A 16,841-nucleotide genomic window follows, 5' to 3' on the forward strand; every position below is an offset into this window, starting at 1 on the left:
GGTGAAAAGGTATGTTGCCAGGCCATGAATGACATTGGCTCAGGATGAATTGAAAAGATTTTGGCAAGGAGAACTAGTGGTTAAAAACTAAGTAAAGCATTAGTCACTTAATTCAAACCTAGACTTTTGGCATGTTAAAGAAGTTTAAAGCTTTCTTGCAGAGAATTACAAATGGATATGTTGAACCTAAGCTGAATTTAGCACCAATAAAAAGTATCTGTAGGTTCAATTTTCAGATTATACAGCTTTCAGCCAAAAAAAAAAAAAAAATTTACTCACATGCACCCATTGCTAAATTAATCACTATAAAGTGTCCAAAGAAGGACTGTAATATAGTCACAGAATAAGGAATTCAGATGCCAAAGGGCATGCACTTTTTTCCCCCAATAACCTATGGAACTTGTATGCCTAGACAGTATGTGGCCATTTCACATTTCAGCCCCTTTAGAAGTAAAGCAGAATCACTGCTGTTGCATATAGTTAGATTCTATCTCTGAATATTTTGTGTGTGTGTGTGCACACGCGCGCGCGCTCCCTAGGCCACAGGCTTCTACATCTATTTTATTGTATTAGGAGATAAGAGAGTGATGTTTGATATATTTAGCATGGAAATAATCTATCACTGAGTGTCCTGTATTGATTATGAGCCAATAGTTCAATTTTTATACATAAAGTGTGTGCCCTGTGTTTTACAGAATTCTTTTCAAGTTCATTTTTCTCCAAAACAGACCAGTCTTCCATGATCATAAGTCTAAGCAATTTCCATCCCCAAAAATAAAAACAAAAGGCAAACATTTATGCATAAAAGAGAAATGTTTCAACAGAAAACTGAAGTTATAGAAAATCCTCTACAAGAAAGTCATTTTTCATAGACTAAATTAGTTCAAGAGCAGGCACTAAAGAGTTATCTCCGTCTAAACAAAGCAAAACAATGTGTGTTCCCTAGAGACTCTTCAACTGACTTTTTTTTTAATCTTTGCTGAACTTTCTCATTTTCATTTAATGATTCTGTTGGAATTAGTCTATTCTTTTTCAAACCAAATACTTCTTATGAATGGAGGCTACGTAATGTCTTTACTCTGCATAACACTAAAGGTCATTAGCCTAAACAGGTGAAAAGGAAATGCATTCAATTTGTTTTGTAAAACTCCAAGCCTTCAGTGGTAAAGGGCCTCTGGGTTCAATCCCAGTGCCACAAAAGAGAAAGAGAAAGTGAGCCCTCCTGCAAACTTACCTAAAGGAAGTATCAAGATTTGAAAGGAAATCAACTATTTGGCCACAATTAAAACAAATAGAATAGAAAGTAAGCTAATATACTTTTTCACAACAAAGAACATTGAATAACATTCTTTATGCTTCTCCTCTAAACCCAACATTGTGCAATAAATTGTGAAAAAAATTGATAGTTCTTAACCTGGATGTGTTAGTATTATTACAATATGTGTCTACAACTAATCAAGAATGTGTGACCACATTTTATGCAAATATGGATAGGATACTGTAGAGAAAAAAAAGGAAATCATAACCTTTAAAACACATAGCATCTAATTGTAGAAGTCAACTACCACATACATTCCACCTCACCTCATCACTATTCTCTATACCACTTTGAGGTCTAGTTGGGAGAAAATGAAATGAAGGTCAAGAAGATTTCTAGATTCTTAGATATTTAAAACAAAAGAGGAACTTTAAAACTATACAACTCCTTCAGTTTTCAGTGGAGAACATTAAAACCTTAAAGATATGTATAGAAAAGTGATATTTCAGGGCTAAAGATGTAGCTCAGTAGTAAAAGTGCTTGCTTCACATACACAAGGCCCTAAGTTTGATCCCCAACACACTAAAATGAGATAATACGTAGTAATTGATAAATGAATGAGAGGCTTACACAATAATTCATGTAATATTTAACACACAGTACAAGCAATTATTATTATGTTTTGGTAACCCAAGATACTTTCATCATTACCAAACACATATTAATCTACTATGCTTTATTCAGTTTATGTCACACTTATAATTTAACTCATTAACTTATAATTGAATGAGTTTATACATTAATGAGTTTAGTCAATGAACTTACCATCACATGAAAAGAATATTCCCTTTCTTATGTGCTAAATTTATCTTTGTTAGACTTCATACTCTCTAGGCTGCTATTTCAGGATTTAAGTAAAAATTCATGTTGACAACAGGCACTATATTTATGCCCTCTGGAATTATGCACCCTAGTCCAAGAGAGCTAATTCTAAAGGGAAAAACAATTCATATTTTATGTAGTCTTTGCTTATGGCTTCAAACATGTTTTTGTTCCTGGGGTTTTGTTGTTAGTTTGTTTGTTTAGTGTTTTGTTTGCAGTACTAAGAATGGAAACCAGGGTACTTTACCTCTGAGCTACATCCTCAGCTCTTTTAATTTTATATGGGGAAAGGGTTTTGCTAAATTGCCTAGACTGGCCTTAAACTTGCCATCCTCCTGCCTTGGCTTCCCAAACCTGTAGAATTATAGGTATGCACCATCATGCTGATGAATTCAACCCCCTCAATAATCTTTTCTGCTAATTACTAATCTTTCATTAGTAGATAAGGAAATTAAAGCTCAGAAAGGTTAAATAATTTACTCAAGGTTTACAGGAGTAGTAAGTAGTAGAATTAGATCTGAATTTAAGTTCAGATCTAACTCCAAAGCTCATAATTACTTTAAGTCTTTCACAGCATGAAAATAGAGTACTGCAAAAAGATCTATTTAAAATGCTTAGCACACACATAAATGTTTGCAAAACGAAGCTTGGCATTTGCCATTGTAAATCCTGCAGTGGAAGGTCCACTCTGCCTTTGTTAACTAGGGAAATAGCTCTATTATCAGTCCACAAAAATACTGGGAGAAATGTCTCTGCAAACAATCAAAAATACATTTCTATATGATTTCCCCTAATTCTGTTCTCTTGTCTGCTTGTAAACTGTGGTAAGCAAAAAAATTGACCTGAAAAATGTCCTCATCCATGAAACATGAATATTTTATGAAAAGGGTAATTAAAATTATTAAGGTTGCTATTGAAATTAAGCTTATTAATCAACTAACATTTTTTTTTTTAGTGCTGATAGTCGAACCCAGGGCTTCATGCATGCTAGTCAAGCGATCTACCACTGAGCTACAACCTAGTCCTCAACTGACTTTTTTAAAAAAAATTAATCAGTTTATCTGATTTATCTGAAATGACATTTTACTCAACTGAATTTTAATAAAGGGAGATTATCTTTTTTTTTTAAACAGGTCTTGCTAAGTTGCTTAGGGCCTTGCTAAATTGCTAAGGTTGACTTTAAACTTGCCATTCTCCTGCCTCAACCTCCCAAGCCACTGGGATCACAGGCATGCACCACCATGCCCAGCCTAAAGGGAGATTATCATGAGATTATCATAAACGCAATACAATCACAAGTGTCTTTTAAAATGAAAGTATTACTGAAAGCTTGGTCCTTGTCCCTGATGCCAATTCAATAACAAGGATACAGTTTTGAGAAAAAGGGAAAAGGAGGTTTATTGCTTTGCTAGCAAAGGAGAACACAGGGGACTCCTGTCCCAGAGGCTGTGATTCTGTTCATCAGGGAGAGCAAGAGGTTTCTAAAGAGGTGATTCAAAGGCTACATTCTAGGTGTTCTTTGTTGGAGTTGTAATCCACTTGTTATTTTGGGAGACAGTCATTTCTGAGAACTTCTGGTGCCATCCCCAAGTCTGAATTGATTCCTGTGGTAGGTATGTGCTCAAGAGCAGATAACTCTGCCTAGGATGGGGGAGAAAGATAATCCTGTTTCCCCTGAGATTAGGGAGGAGGAAGGAGAAAGAAAGAGAAATATGGCCTTTTAAAAATAAATTACAGGGCTGGGGATGTGGCTCAAGCGGTAGCGCGCTCGCCTGGCATGCGTGCGTTCCGGGTTCGATCCTCAGCACCACATACAAACAAAGATGTTGTGTCCGCCGAAAACTAAAAAATAAATATTAAAATTCTCTCTCTCTCTCTCTCTCTCTCTCTCTCTCTCTCTCTCTCTCTCTCTCTCTCTCTCCCCCCCCCTCCCTCTTTAAAAAAAATTACAGTGGCAGAGCAGCAAGTGCTATATTCAAAGCATAAAATGGACCACGGTTACGAAAGAAGGAGGCAGAATGGACAGGTTGAGTGATATGATATGAGAAGTATTTGAAGATGGAAGGGGACCATGAAATAAGCAATGTGATAAATCTCTAGAAGCTACCAAAAGCAAAGAAGTGGATCTCCCTTTGTAGCCTCCAGAAAAGAACACAGCCCTACTGACATCTTGATTTTCTCCCATGAGATGCATGTCAAAATTTTCTGACCTACAGAACTATAAGATAATACATTTGTGTTGTTCTAAATCACTAAATTTGTGGCAAATTATTACAGCAGCATTAGGAAATTAACATGTAAGCTAGCATAGGAGAGGAAAATTTCCATGTATTTTTATAGATTTTATGGCTGGTCTAAGAATTAAACTGACATAAAATAGCCAGATATGGTAACTTTGTCCTGTAATCCAGCCTTCCTGAAGCTGAGACAGAAGGATAGCGAATTTCAGGCCAGCCTCAGCAATTTAGTGAGACCCTTTCTCAAAATAAAATATTAAAAAGTGTTGGGGATATAGTTCAGTGGAAGAGTGCCTCTTGGTTCAATTTCCAGTACCATAATCAAAAATAAATAAATAATAAACTGACATAAAACAGATTAACAGGAGAAAAAGATACAAAGTGTATTAAATATTTTTAAGTGTACATGAAAATCTCTAGATGGAAAATGAAGACCCAAAGAAGTAGTTAGGCCCCAAACCACCTATAGATTTTTACACAAAAAATGATAAAATATGGGGAAGTAACAGGACAAAGAGGCTTAGTCTGGGGGCAATAAATTGTGGGACAGTGACTAGGAAATATATGAGGGAAACTAAAAGATAAGGATTATTTTAGTAAAGTTAGTTTGTATATGTCCATTCCAGTGTCAACTCCTACTCTGGTGATAAGAATGTGGTCCTCCCTTGTTGAAGATTTTGCTTTCTGCTATTTCTGCAGTAAACCACTGACCAAAAAAATATATGAAATGGAATATTCCAGAAATAAACAATTCATAAATTTTAAATTGCATGCCATTTTGAGTAACATAATGAAATCTTACACCATTGACCATCCTGCACCATCCCGTCCTGAACATGAATCATCTCTTTGTCCAGTATTCTGGACTGTATATACTACCCACCCACCCGTTTGTCACTCAGTAGCTCATCTTGGTTATCAGCTGAACTGTAGGTGGTGTTCAAGTTACCTTTAAATAGTATCCTCTTTTTTTACAGTGCTATGTGTCAAATCCAGGACCTTCCACTTGATAGTCAAGTGCTCTACCACTGAACTACATACACAGCCCCTTCTTACATAGTATCCTAATGGTAAATTATAATGTCTTTCACCTCACTGTGTCATCATTGAATCCTCTCAGATCATCACTAAAAGAAGAGTAAATATAGAAAAGTAAGATTCTTTGAGAGGGAGAGATCACATAATGTAAATGTTATTACAATTGATCTACTTTATTATTAGTTATTGTTGTTAATCTCTTACTGTGCCAAACATATAAATTAAACTTAATCATGGTGGGTATATATAGGAATAAACAGTATAAACAGGATTTGTATCTAAAAAATGTATTGAAACATATCTACAATGGATAAGAAGGGACACCTTTATTTCAAAAAACAGCAGCTAAAAATTGCTGTATAAAGTCCAGCAGCCAACTACATAACTCCTTTGTTTCATAGCAACAGGGAAGCTTCTTGTATCACAAGCTTGGCCTAATCAATGAGTAATTGTTCAAGAATCATTTTGCATGGTAGCTTTTCAGTTCTGTGAAAATTATATTGTAGTTTTCAAAAAGATAGAATCACAATTATCATGTGAACATAAAATGAACACATGATAAAGATTTTATACAAGTAGTTAACTGATGAAAGAACCAATGTATTAAAATCAATTCAATCCAGTTGCAGTGGAACATGCCTGTAATCCTAGTGACTCTAGAGGCTGCAGCAGAAGAATTGCAAGTCTGAGGCCAGCCTCAGCAATCTAACGAGGCCCTAAGCAACTTGGTGAAGCCCAGTCTCAAAACAAAAAATTAAAAAAGGTCAGGGATGTAGGTCAGAAGTAAAGTGCCACTGACTCAATTCCTAGTACCCACCCCCCCAAAAAAAAATTTAAAAAGCATTTGAGAAGCTTGGGTAGTTTTAGACAATTTAATAAAGGAGTGTTAGAGTGTTAGAGTAAGTCATATAGTAATATATGAAATCATTTAATGCCCCAAAGGAACATAACCATAACCTTCAGGATTATCTTTTCTGCTACAAGATAAGAATTTGAAAACAGGAACTACTTGAAGAGAAATATCTGCCTCTTAAGAACTGTGAAGTAACCCAGTCAAGTAGGAAATCAAAGATGAAAGCTCAGAGCTGGACTCCAAGTAAGCTTCCCCTTGTTTCCAACTTTCCAGTAATTTTTTTTGACGACTGTAAATCTGACTAAAGAAACTATTAAAGTTGCCAGAGTGAGAGAAAATAGATCTCTTAATCTTCCTACGATCTCTTTCTTGACTGTACTCTGGGAAAACTTCAGCAAACCTACTCCCCCTCTCATTTTCCGTGTCTTAGAAAATGACAATCTCAGTTGATGAGGCAAAAAACTTTGACTCCTCTCTTTAGATCACACCCTATTCTAATTCATTCATTTATTCAGTAGGCATCAAAAATAGTTTAACAGGCTTCTCTAAGACAAGTCAATTGCCAGGTGTGGTGGCACACACCTATATCCCAGTGGTTTGGGAGGCTAAAACAGGAGAATCTCAAATTCAAAGCCAGCCTCAGCAGATTAGTGAGGCACTTAACAACTCAGGGAGACTCTGTGTGTAAATAAAATATAAAAAAGGGTTGGGGATGTTGCTTACTGGTTAAGTACCTCTGGATTCAATCCTTAGTACCAAAAGAAAAAAAAAAAAAGACAAGTCACCTTTTTCTCTCATGGATGACCATCAAGGGTAGATGAAACTTCCTATCCTCATAGAGCTTACATTGCAGTGGGGTCAAGGATAGCAGTTAAAAAAATAATAATAAAATTTATGGGCCTGTGACTTTTATCATATATCTACTCCCATAATGAATTAATAAACTATTTTCCAGAAAAAAATAAAATAAAATTTAAAGTCTACAGTATGCTTACATGATAACAAGTGCAATGGGGCAATTTTTTTTTAAATGAAAATGTGTTAGGAGAATTGAGGGGTAGTGCTTAAAATTTAAATAGGGTGATCAGGGAAGACCTTTTCCTAACAGAAAAAGAGATCTGAGTCAGGCATGTGGCCCATGACAATAATTCCAGCCAATTTGGAGGCGAAGGTTGGAGGATCAACAGCCTGGACAACTTAGTGAGATCCTAACTCAAAATAAAAAGGACTGGGGATGTATCTCAGTGGTAAAGCACCCCTGAGTTCAATCAGTACCAAAAAGCAAAAAATAAGGGGGGGAGGGGTTGAATGAGAGGGAGCGTGTGTATATCTGTTCTAGGCACAGAAATCAGGTACCCAGTGTGTTAAAAGATCAGAAAGCAATGTGACTAGATCAGAGTGAAAAAAAGAGTTGGAGATGAGGTCAGAGTTGTAAGGAAGTGTACAAATGCCAGGGGAGGGGAAGCTGAAGGCAAGAGCAAATGACAGTTATAAAAACTGACTTTGGCTCTTATTCTGAGAACTATTAAGAGAATGTGAATAGAGGAATAACATGACCTGACTTATGTTTTAACAAGATCACTGTGGCTGACCGTTTGTACACAGGGAAGAGATGGGGGAGGGAAGGATAAGAGGAAAGACTGGGGAGTCAAACTGATCAAATTATGTTGTATACATGTACAAATATGCCACAATGAAACCCACTCTCTATATAATTAATATGAACTAATTAAAAAAACAAAAAACAAAGAATAGACTTGAGAGATGAGTATAGAAACAGATGGGTTAGTAAGCTATTGCAGTAGACCAGAGTGGTAAAAATGAACGTGTTGGGAAATAATCAAATACTGGGTGTATTTTGAAGTTAGAGCCAACAACATTTACTGACACACTGGGGCAACAGAATAAACACTTTTGATGGTTTTTGTTTATAATAAATTTGTGCTGAGTTTTCTGTTTTCCTTGGACTAACATCATATTTACAAGACCCTGGTTATGATTAAAAATACAGTATATTATTTGACTGTGAATGAGTTTTCTAAATATAAATTTGTGCATAAACTGAAATTACTGAATTTAAAAAATAAGCAAAATAGATTTTGGCATCAAGAATATTAGTGAATAATGTGGAAGTGTTGTCAATATTGCCCCTGATATGTTTAGCTATGTAATTCTATGCTTACATAATCTAGATATGTTTAGCTTTAGTAATTATATGCTTTTCCCAATTCTACCATTTTCCCAGTAAGTTCTAACTTCTCAGTGGAAAGTAAGTTTAGATTTTTGAAACTTTAAACTGAAATAGTATATGTGTCTTTCATTTTTTACTGAAAATAATTTATAATGATGACTCAGTGAAAGCAATAACATTAATCCTGTGCAGGATATGGCTCCTGTCACCTAATTAATAGATTGGTATTCCTACTCAGGATTATTATTTTACTGTCCAAGTGCACAAACATAGCTTGATTTCTCAACTTTGTATGTATCACTCATAAAAATCTGAGTTCCTATACCCTTATCAAGAATTCTTTGTACACGTGGAAAGTCATTATGGTTTGGATATGAGGTATCCCTCAAAGCTCCTCTGTTAATGCAGGCATGTTAAGAGTGAAAGGGTTATACTGTGAGAGCTGAAACTTAATCAGTCCATTCTAGTTCAAATGGACTGAGGGTAATTGTAGGCAGGTGTTTACCTTTCCAAAATTTGCCACCTCCAAGAAGGTTCAGAAACCATTTCCCTTTGTCCTGCTACTTCCGTAAATGTGTAGAAGCACTTCTTTGGGGGGAAGGATTGAACCCACAACCTTACATATGCTAAGTACATACTCTGCTACTGAGCTACAGCCCCAGCCCAAATAAATATTTATTTTATCAGATAGATGAAATTGATTTTAAAAAGTGTGTATGGGAATGGATTTTTGTTCTTATCATGGCTGTTCACAAATTTTCTATCATTTCTTCTATGTACTTGGTAAATGTAACCAGTTCCCTCCCATTCTTTTAAAGTCAAATGTAGCTGTTAATTCATGTTAGCCAATGGAATGTGTTATTTCTGGGTAGAAGCTTTTTGTTGGTTGGTTGATTGGTTGGTTGGTTGGTTGGTTGGTTGGTTGGTTGGAGGTAGCCCAGGGTCTCACATATGCTAGGCAAGTGCTCTGCCACCGAGTTATAGCCTCAAAACCAAGGCAGGCTATTGAGGGATGGTGTGTGATTCATCACACTTTCTTTTCTTTCGTGTTAAAGCCAGCCATGTTCTAGATTGTGGCTGTGCCATTAGCCTGATTTATAAATTGAGCTTTTTTTTCCCCCCGTACTAAGAGTGGTACCCAGGAATGTTAACCACTGAGCCATATCTTCAGCCCTTTTAATTTTTTATTTTGAGACAGTTTCGTTAAGTTGTTCAGAACCTCACTAAATTGCTTAGGGCTTTGTTGAGGCTAGGCTGGCTTTGAGCTGGTGATCCTCCTGCCTCAGCCTCCCAAGCACTGGGATTACAGGGATGTGCCACCACACCCCAACCCAGCCAACTCTTGATAGGAGAGCAGGCTGAATGAGAAACAATCCTTTAATTTAAACTATAGACCAAGAAACCATTTTCATCTTTACACCAAGATGACTTTGAAGAAGGTAAACGAAGTGGAAGTCCTTGCTTTAACAGATTTCAAGACTTGAAACAGGACTGGGGATACAGCTCAGTAGTAGAGCTCTAGGGTTCTATCCCTAGCACATAAAAACAAAAAAAGGTGGGGAGAGAGGAGAGAGAAAAGTCTCAACACAAAACTATAGTAAAGATGACTGTGATATTTGTAGAAGGACAGAAAAAAAAGGTAACATGAACAGAAAGAAAGTTCAAAAGTAGACATATAAACACACATAGACACATGTACAGAAACTTATAACCAATAGAGTACTAGAAGACAATGAAGAAAGTATGGTATTTTTTTTTTTAATATTTATTTTGTTGTAGTTGAACACACAGTATCTTTATTTATTTTGTATGTGGTGCTGAGGATTGAACCCAGTGCCTCACACATACAAGGCAAGTACTTTACCACTGAGCTACAGCCTCAGCCCGAAAGTATGGTATTTATAAACTATGCTGGAGTGATTGGATATTTATATGTAAACAAATCATTCTTGGTGAGTTGTAGAGCTAAAAAAACAAAATCATTGATAAAACAGGCATGATGGCACATGCCTTTAATCTTAGCTATCTGGAATGCTGAGGCAGAAGGATCACAAGTTTGAGACCAGCCTGGGAAATTTAGGGAGATCTTGTCTCAAAATTTAAAAAAGAAGGGCTAGGGCAGTTGTGCAGTGGCAGAGCACTTGCCTCACATGTGTGGGGCACTGGGTTCCTTAGCACCACATAAAAAAATAAGCAAATAAATTTTTAAAATTATTTTAAAAGAAGAACAGAAGGACTGGGGATGCAGTTCAGTGGTAAAGCACTTGCCTAGCATGTGGGAGGCCCTGAGTTCAATCCCCAGTAAAACACACACACACACACACACAAAAAAAAAAAAAAAACTTCTGAACAAAAATATAGGAAATTATCTGCATGACCTTGGAGTAAGGAAAGAGTTCTTAAACAGGTCATCAAATACACTAACAATAAACAGAAAGATTGTTATATTGAACATAAGAGAATTTGTTTGTTAAGTCATCATTAAAAGGCAAGCCACAAATTCACACACAAAGTCACTGAGATATTACTTCACCCCATTAATTAGAATGGCTAGAACAAAAAAGATAGATAATAATAAGCATTGGCAAGGATGTGGAGAAATCAGAACCCTCAGACTCTGCTGGTAGGAATGTAAAATGGTGCAAGTCACTATAGAAAACATTTGAGTTCTTCAAAAAGCTTTTAAGCAGAGTTACCATATGACTGAGCAATTCCACTTCCAGGTATATTCCTAAGAGAAATGAAAGCATCTGAGTACCTGTACATAAATGTTCTTACCAGCATGATTCATAACTAAAGAGTGGAAATTACCCAAATGTCCATCAATTGATGAATGAATAAACAAATGTGTCATATACACAGTGGAATATTGTTCAGCCATAAAAGGGAATGAAGTACTAACACATGCTGCAATATGTATTAAACCTGAAACACACTGAGTGAAAGGAGTCAGACCAAAAAAGGCTGCATATTGTGATTCCATGTTCATGAACTTTCTAGAATAGGCAAATACAGAAGACAGAAAGTAGATTTATGGTTGCCAGGGGAAGCAGAGAATGGGGAGTGATTGCTCACTGGTACTGATTTCTTCAGTGGATATGGCGATATGTTCCACAATTGGGTAGTGGTAACGATTGAGCATTTGGCAGATATACTGAAATCCACTACATTTCACACAGTAAGTTTTCAAAATAATTTTTATAAGAAAGTCACAAAGTGGGAGAAGATATTTGTATAGCATGTATAACCCAGATGAGCTCTCAAAAGAGTAAAAACTCCTAAAAATAAGAAAGAAATATGTCAGAGAACCCAAAAGAAAAATGGACAACAGATTCAAATTGACACAAAACAAGATATCCAAATAGCCAAAAATATTTAAACGAAAGTTTCAATTAGTAATAATTGGAAATATACATTAAAGCTTGAAATACTTTATACCTCTTCCAAATTAGCCAAAACTTAAAAATCTGGTAATGTCAAATGTTAAGTTGGAGTAGAGCATGACACTAACTTTGGTGGTGGTAGTGTAAAGTGGTAATTTTTTTTTTTTTTTTTTGCTTTTTTGCTATTGGGGATTAAACCCAGCTACATCCTCAAGGTGGCCTGAAACAACTTTTTTTTTTTTAATATTTATTTTTTCAGTTTTCGGCGGCCACAACATCTTTGTTTGTATGTGGTGCTGAGAATAGAACCCAGGCCACACACATGCCAGGCAAGCATGCTACTGCTTGAGCCACATCCCCAGCCCCCTGAAACAACTTATGATCCTCTTGTCTCAGCCTTCCAAAACACTGGGATTACTGGTGTGCACCATTGACCCCAGCTATAAAGTGTTAAACTTTTTTAAGGGTTCAGCATTATCTAGTAAAATTAAAGATTCAAATATCTGTGGCTCAGTCAACGGAATAAGACCACATGAACAATGAAAATTAATTAAGTAAGTATGGCTTCATGCAACAATATATATGAATTTTAAAAACCTAATAAAATAAAAAATTAAAAAAAAAACAGTATGAAAGAATACAAGGCTCGGGGTATAGTTCAGTAGTAGAGCTCTTGCATGGCATGCATGAGGCCCTGGGTTCATCCCCAGAACCATAAACAAAACAAAATAAAAAATGCATATTATCTGAAATACTTGTCCACTTATGCCAAAGTGAAAACCAGACACAACTAAACTTTGATGTTTGGAAATACATATATGAGTATTATAACTATAAAGTAAAGCAAAGAAGTAATTATGACAATGTCAAGGTAGTGGTTGCCTCTGAGGCACACAGGGGCTTTGAGTTGCTGGCAATCTATTTCTAGATCTAAGGAGTATTCCAATAATGTTCTCTTTATATTAACCTAGTATTAAGGCACTCTTCTTTTAATAAAAGTTTAACTCTAGAAAATCAGGGTTAGAAATCATGGCTGTGAGTGACTTCTGCTCATTGCAGGCATTTGTAGTAAAGGTTGCTTGTCTGTTGACACTTTTGTGGTCACAGTGGAAAAGGAAAGAGGGACCTAAGTAAATAGCCACTTCTATAGTATCTTTGTTTTTAGATATTTTGTGGTTTGTAATGTACTTTCTCTCAGGGAAATAAAGTTTTAGAGAATTAACATGAGAATTCAGAAAATCTAATATGCTAATTAACTTTTATAAAATTAACTTTATAATCTTAAAGCAAAATATATTTCAAAATAAAATTTATATATGTGTCACATATATTTTTTAAGTTGACATCTAAAATTTGTTATAAATTTAAATAGTTACAAAGAATGTAACTTCTGGCATGTTATGAAAGTTGACATTATTATTATTATTATTATTATTATTATTATTATTATTATTATTATTATTATTATTTAGTACTGGAGATTGAACCCAGGAGTACTCCACCAATGAGCTGCATCCCTAGACCTTTTTATTTGCTTTGAGACAGGGTCTCACTAAGTTGCTCAGGCTGACCTGGAACTTGCCAGACTCCTGCTTCAGTCTCACATGTTGCTGAGTTTTAAGTGAAAATCTGGTTGCTCAGAGAAAATTGACATTTTATATTAAAAACAAATCTATTCCAATGGACTCTATTTAAAAGAAATAGGCCATTGCCTATGAAAATGAAAATATTTTTATATATACTTGATTTAATTTTTTTTTTTTTTTTTTTTTTTGGTGCTGGGGATTGAAACCAGAGTCAAATGCATGCTAAGTGTGTGCTCTACCACTGATCTATACCCCCAGCCCTTAATGAAAACTTCATGTCATTTTTCCTCCTCCTGATCTGACATTCCATTAATCTTACATATTTCATCTTAACATTTTATGCTTGTATTTATCACTTTCTCCCTAGAACTTCTGAATAAAGTGCAGCCCTGCTGGCAACTTGGTTTTAGCCCAGAGAAATTCATTTCAGACTTCTGACCTCTGGAACTATAAACTGACTAAAAATCTGTATATAAAATCTATTTTTATTTTTAAAAATTACTTGTGCCTGATGAAGTCATGCAAACCTGTAATCCCAGCCACTCAGGAGGCTGAGACAGAAGGATCACAATTTCGAGACCAACCTCAGCAATTTAGTGAGGCCCTAAACAACTTATCAAGACCTGTCTCAAAATAAAAAATAAAAAGGGCTGGGGATATAGCTCACTAATAAAGCACCCCTGGGCTCAATCCCCAGTACAGGAAAAAAAAAAATCACTTGTCATTATAAGTGAATTCACTCCAAATTGTATTATCATAACAATTATTAGCAGGACATGATAGATTAAAAGAACAATAATACAGAGTTTGATAAGTTATTATTAAATAAAATTATTATTATTATTTGCTTTTTGGTGTTGGGGATGAAATCCAGGGCCTTGTATCTGCTAGGCAAGTGCTCTGCCACTGAGTTAAATTCCTGTCCTATACCTACATCTCTTAATTAAATGAGTGGGGGAAGCCTGTTGTGCCCTGATTCATCCCAGCTTAGGGCAGTGGCGAAAGCATAACAAAGAGGGTACGGGGCCTTTTAAGAGAATGGTTATTTGTCACAAGCCTTGTGACCCTGGATTTACCAGACCCTGCCATAGGTCTGTGTAGAAGAGACTGGCTGGTCTGCAGTGTTTCTCCCTCTCTGTCCATCCAGGAGAATATGCACAGAATTGGCATGGAAGAGAGAGGGTACATTTAGGTGTGCCTGCTGTTCTCACACATATCCAAACTGCAGCTTGGGAGAGTTGAGGGACTGACTCATCTTGTACCTCTTCAACCCCATTCCTGGATAACTTGATTCTACCTCTGTCTCTAATTATCTGACAGGTAGCTGACCATATGGGATTCATTCTTGGCCTTTGATTTTGATTCCCAACAACTTTGGGTGGCACAATCAACATTTGAGAAAAGACAATTGCTCCTCTTTATTTGCCAGATCTAAATTCTGATAGTGATGCTTGGCTAAATTCCCCATCCCCTGAAGGATTTGCAATTGGTTAGGGAAACTCTGTATGTAGCAAAACATTAAAGTTGATCTGTCAAAGTAGATGTGATTGTCATCATTTTGATTTCATTGTCTGCCAAAGTTCTCAAAATTGCTTTGTAAATATACAAATAAAATGTAAGTGGTTTGCTACAGCTATTTTATTTTATAAAATGCCCTTTAAAAAAAATGAGTGGGCTATCTTTTTTCTTTTCTCTTTATAATTAGTTCATACATCCACGACTAAATAGTTAATAATTTTTGCTAGAATAGGACAGAGGTCTCATCAATTATATTCCTTTCTTTTCTTTTATTTTCTTTCTTTTTTGATGGATATAAATGCTTTATATACATAAGTAGATAGAAAGAATTTTTGTTACAGTAATGTCACTAAATTTTTTTAACTCCTTTCATATTATAGGCCAAAAGTTACTAGTGGCTATCATTTTAAAATATTTGAAATACTTATCAGCTAATAACACAATTTGATAGCATATTAATGAAACAAAGAATTAAAACCACTTAGTTTATTGGGTTTTTAAAAAAATATTTTTATTAGCTATATGGACCTTTATTTATTTGTTTATATGTGGTGCTGAGAATCAAACCCAGTGCCTCACACATGCTAGGCAAGAGCTCTACCACTGAGCCACAACCCCAGCCCCTTGAATGGTTTTATTATCCAGTTTACCTTCTTGTATTAACATGGGTATTTTTATTTTAAAAAATATATATATTTATAACAGGCAAGCAGGAAATCAGAGGGACAGGATGTGACTTATAATGATGGAGACAGAAATTTGTAGATGTTAGACTGTTGCTTTTAAGAGGAAAGAGGAGAACACGAGCTAAGGAAAGCAAGGAATGCAGCTCTCAAGCTTCAAAAGACAGGGAACAGATTTTTTTAAAAAAATATTTATTCACAATACCTTTATTTCACTCATTTATTTTTTACGTGGTGATGAGGATCGAACCCAGGGTTCTGCGCGTGCAAGACGAATGCTCTACTGCTGAGCCACAACCCCAACCACCCCCCCCAACAGATTTTTTTAAAATTATTTATTATTTATTTTGTGGTACTGGAGATGGAACCCAGGGTTTCCCACATATTAGGTGAGTGCTGTATCACTGCATTACACATACCACAGACCTAAGGAACAAATTCCTTCCTAAATCCTTGAGGGCATGTGGCCCCACTAATTACTTGGTTTTAACCCATTCAAACCCTGTACAGACTTCTGAATGGTATTTGTGTTGTTTGAAGCTGCTAAATTTGTGATAATTTGTGATAGTAGTGATAGGAAATGAATAAAGAGTAAGCCATGGAAGTCAGAGGTATAGCTCGGTGATAAAGCACACCTAGGGTCAATCCCAGTATTGTGAAAAAAAATATTTTGGATCTCAGTTTTCTTGTTTTTCAATTAAGAAGATCAGACTACATGATTTATTTATTTAATTGATTGATTATTTTGGTACTGAGGGTTGAATCCAGGGCACTTTACCACTCGGCTACAATTTTTAATTTTTAGAGAAAGGGTCTTGCTAAGTTGCTTAGAGCCTCACTAATTTGCTGAAGCTGTCTTCAAATTTGCAATCCTTCTGCCTCAGCCTCCTGAATTGCTGGAGTTATAGTTGTACCACCATGTCCAGCTAGACTACATGATTTATTTATTTTTAAAATTTTTTTAGTTGTAGTTGGACACAATACCTTTATTTTGTTTATTTATTTTTATATGGTACTGAGGATCAAACTCAGGGCCTCACATGTGTCAGGCAAGCACTCTAGGCCACAGTCACAGCCCCTAGACTACATGATTTATAAAGACATTTTCAATTCTACAAACTTATAATTCTATTTTTTTTTGCCATAACCTGTCTTTTGTAAATTCATCTTACTCATAACTACCCATTCAGTGCTTCTCTCCCTTTCTGAACC

The sequence above is a fragment of the Marmota monax genome, unplaced genomic scaffold (assembly GCF_021218885.2).
Source record: "Marmota monax isolate L192 unplaced genomic scaffold, Marmota_monax_Labrador192_F-V1.1 WCK01_AAM20220418_F8-fsc00315, whole genome shotgun sequence".
In the NCBI taxonomy this organism is placed as follows: Eukaryota; Metazoa; Chordata; class Mammalia; order Rodentia; family Sciuridae; genus Marmota; species Marmota monax.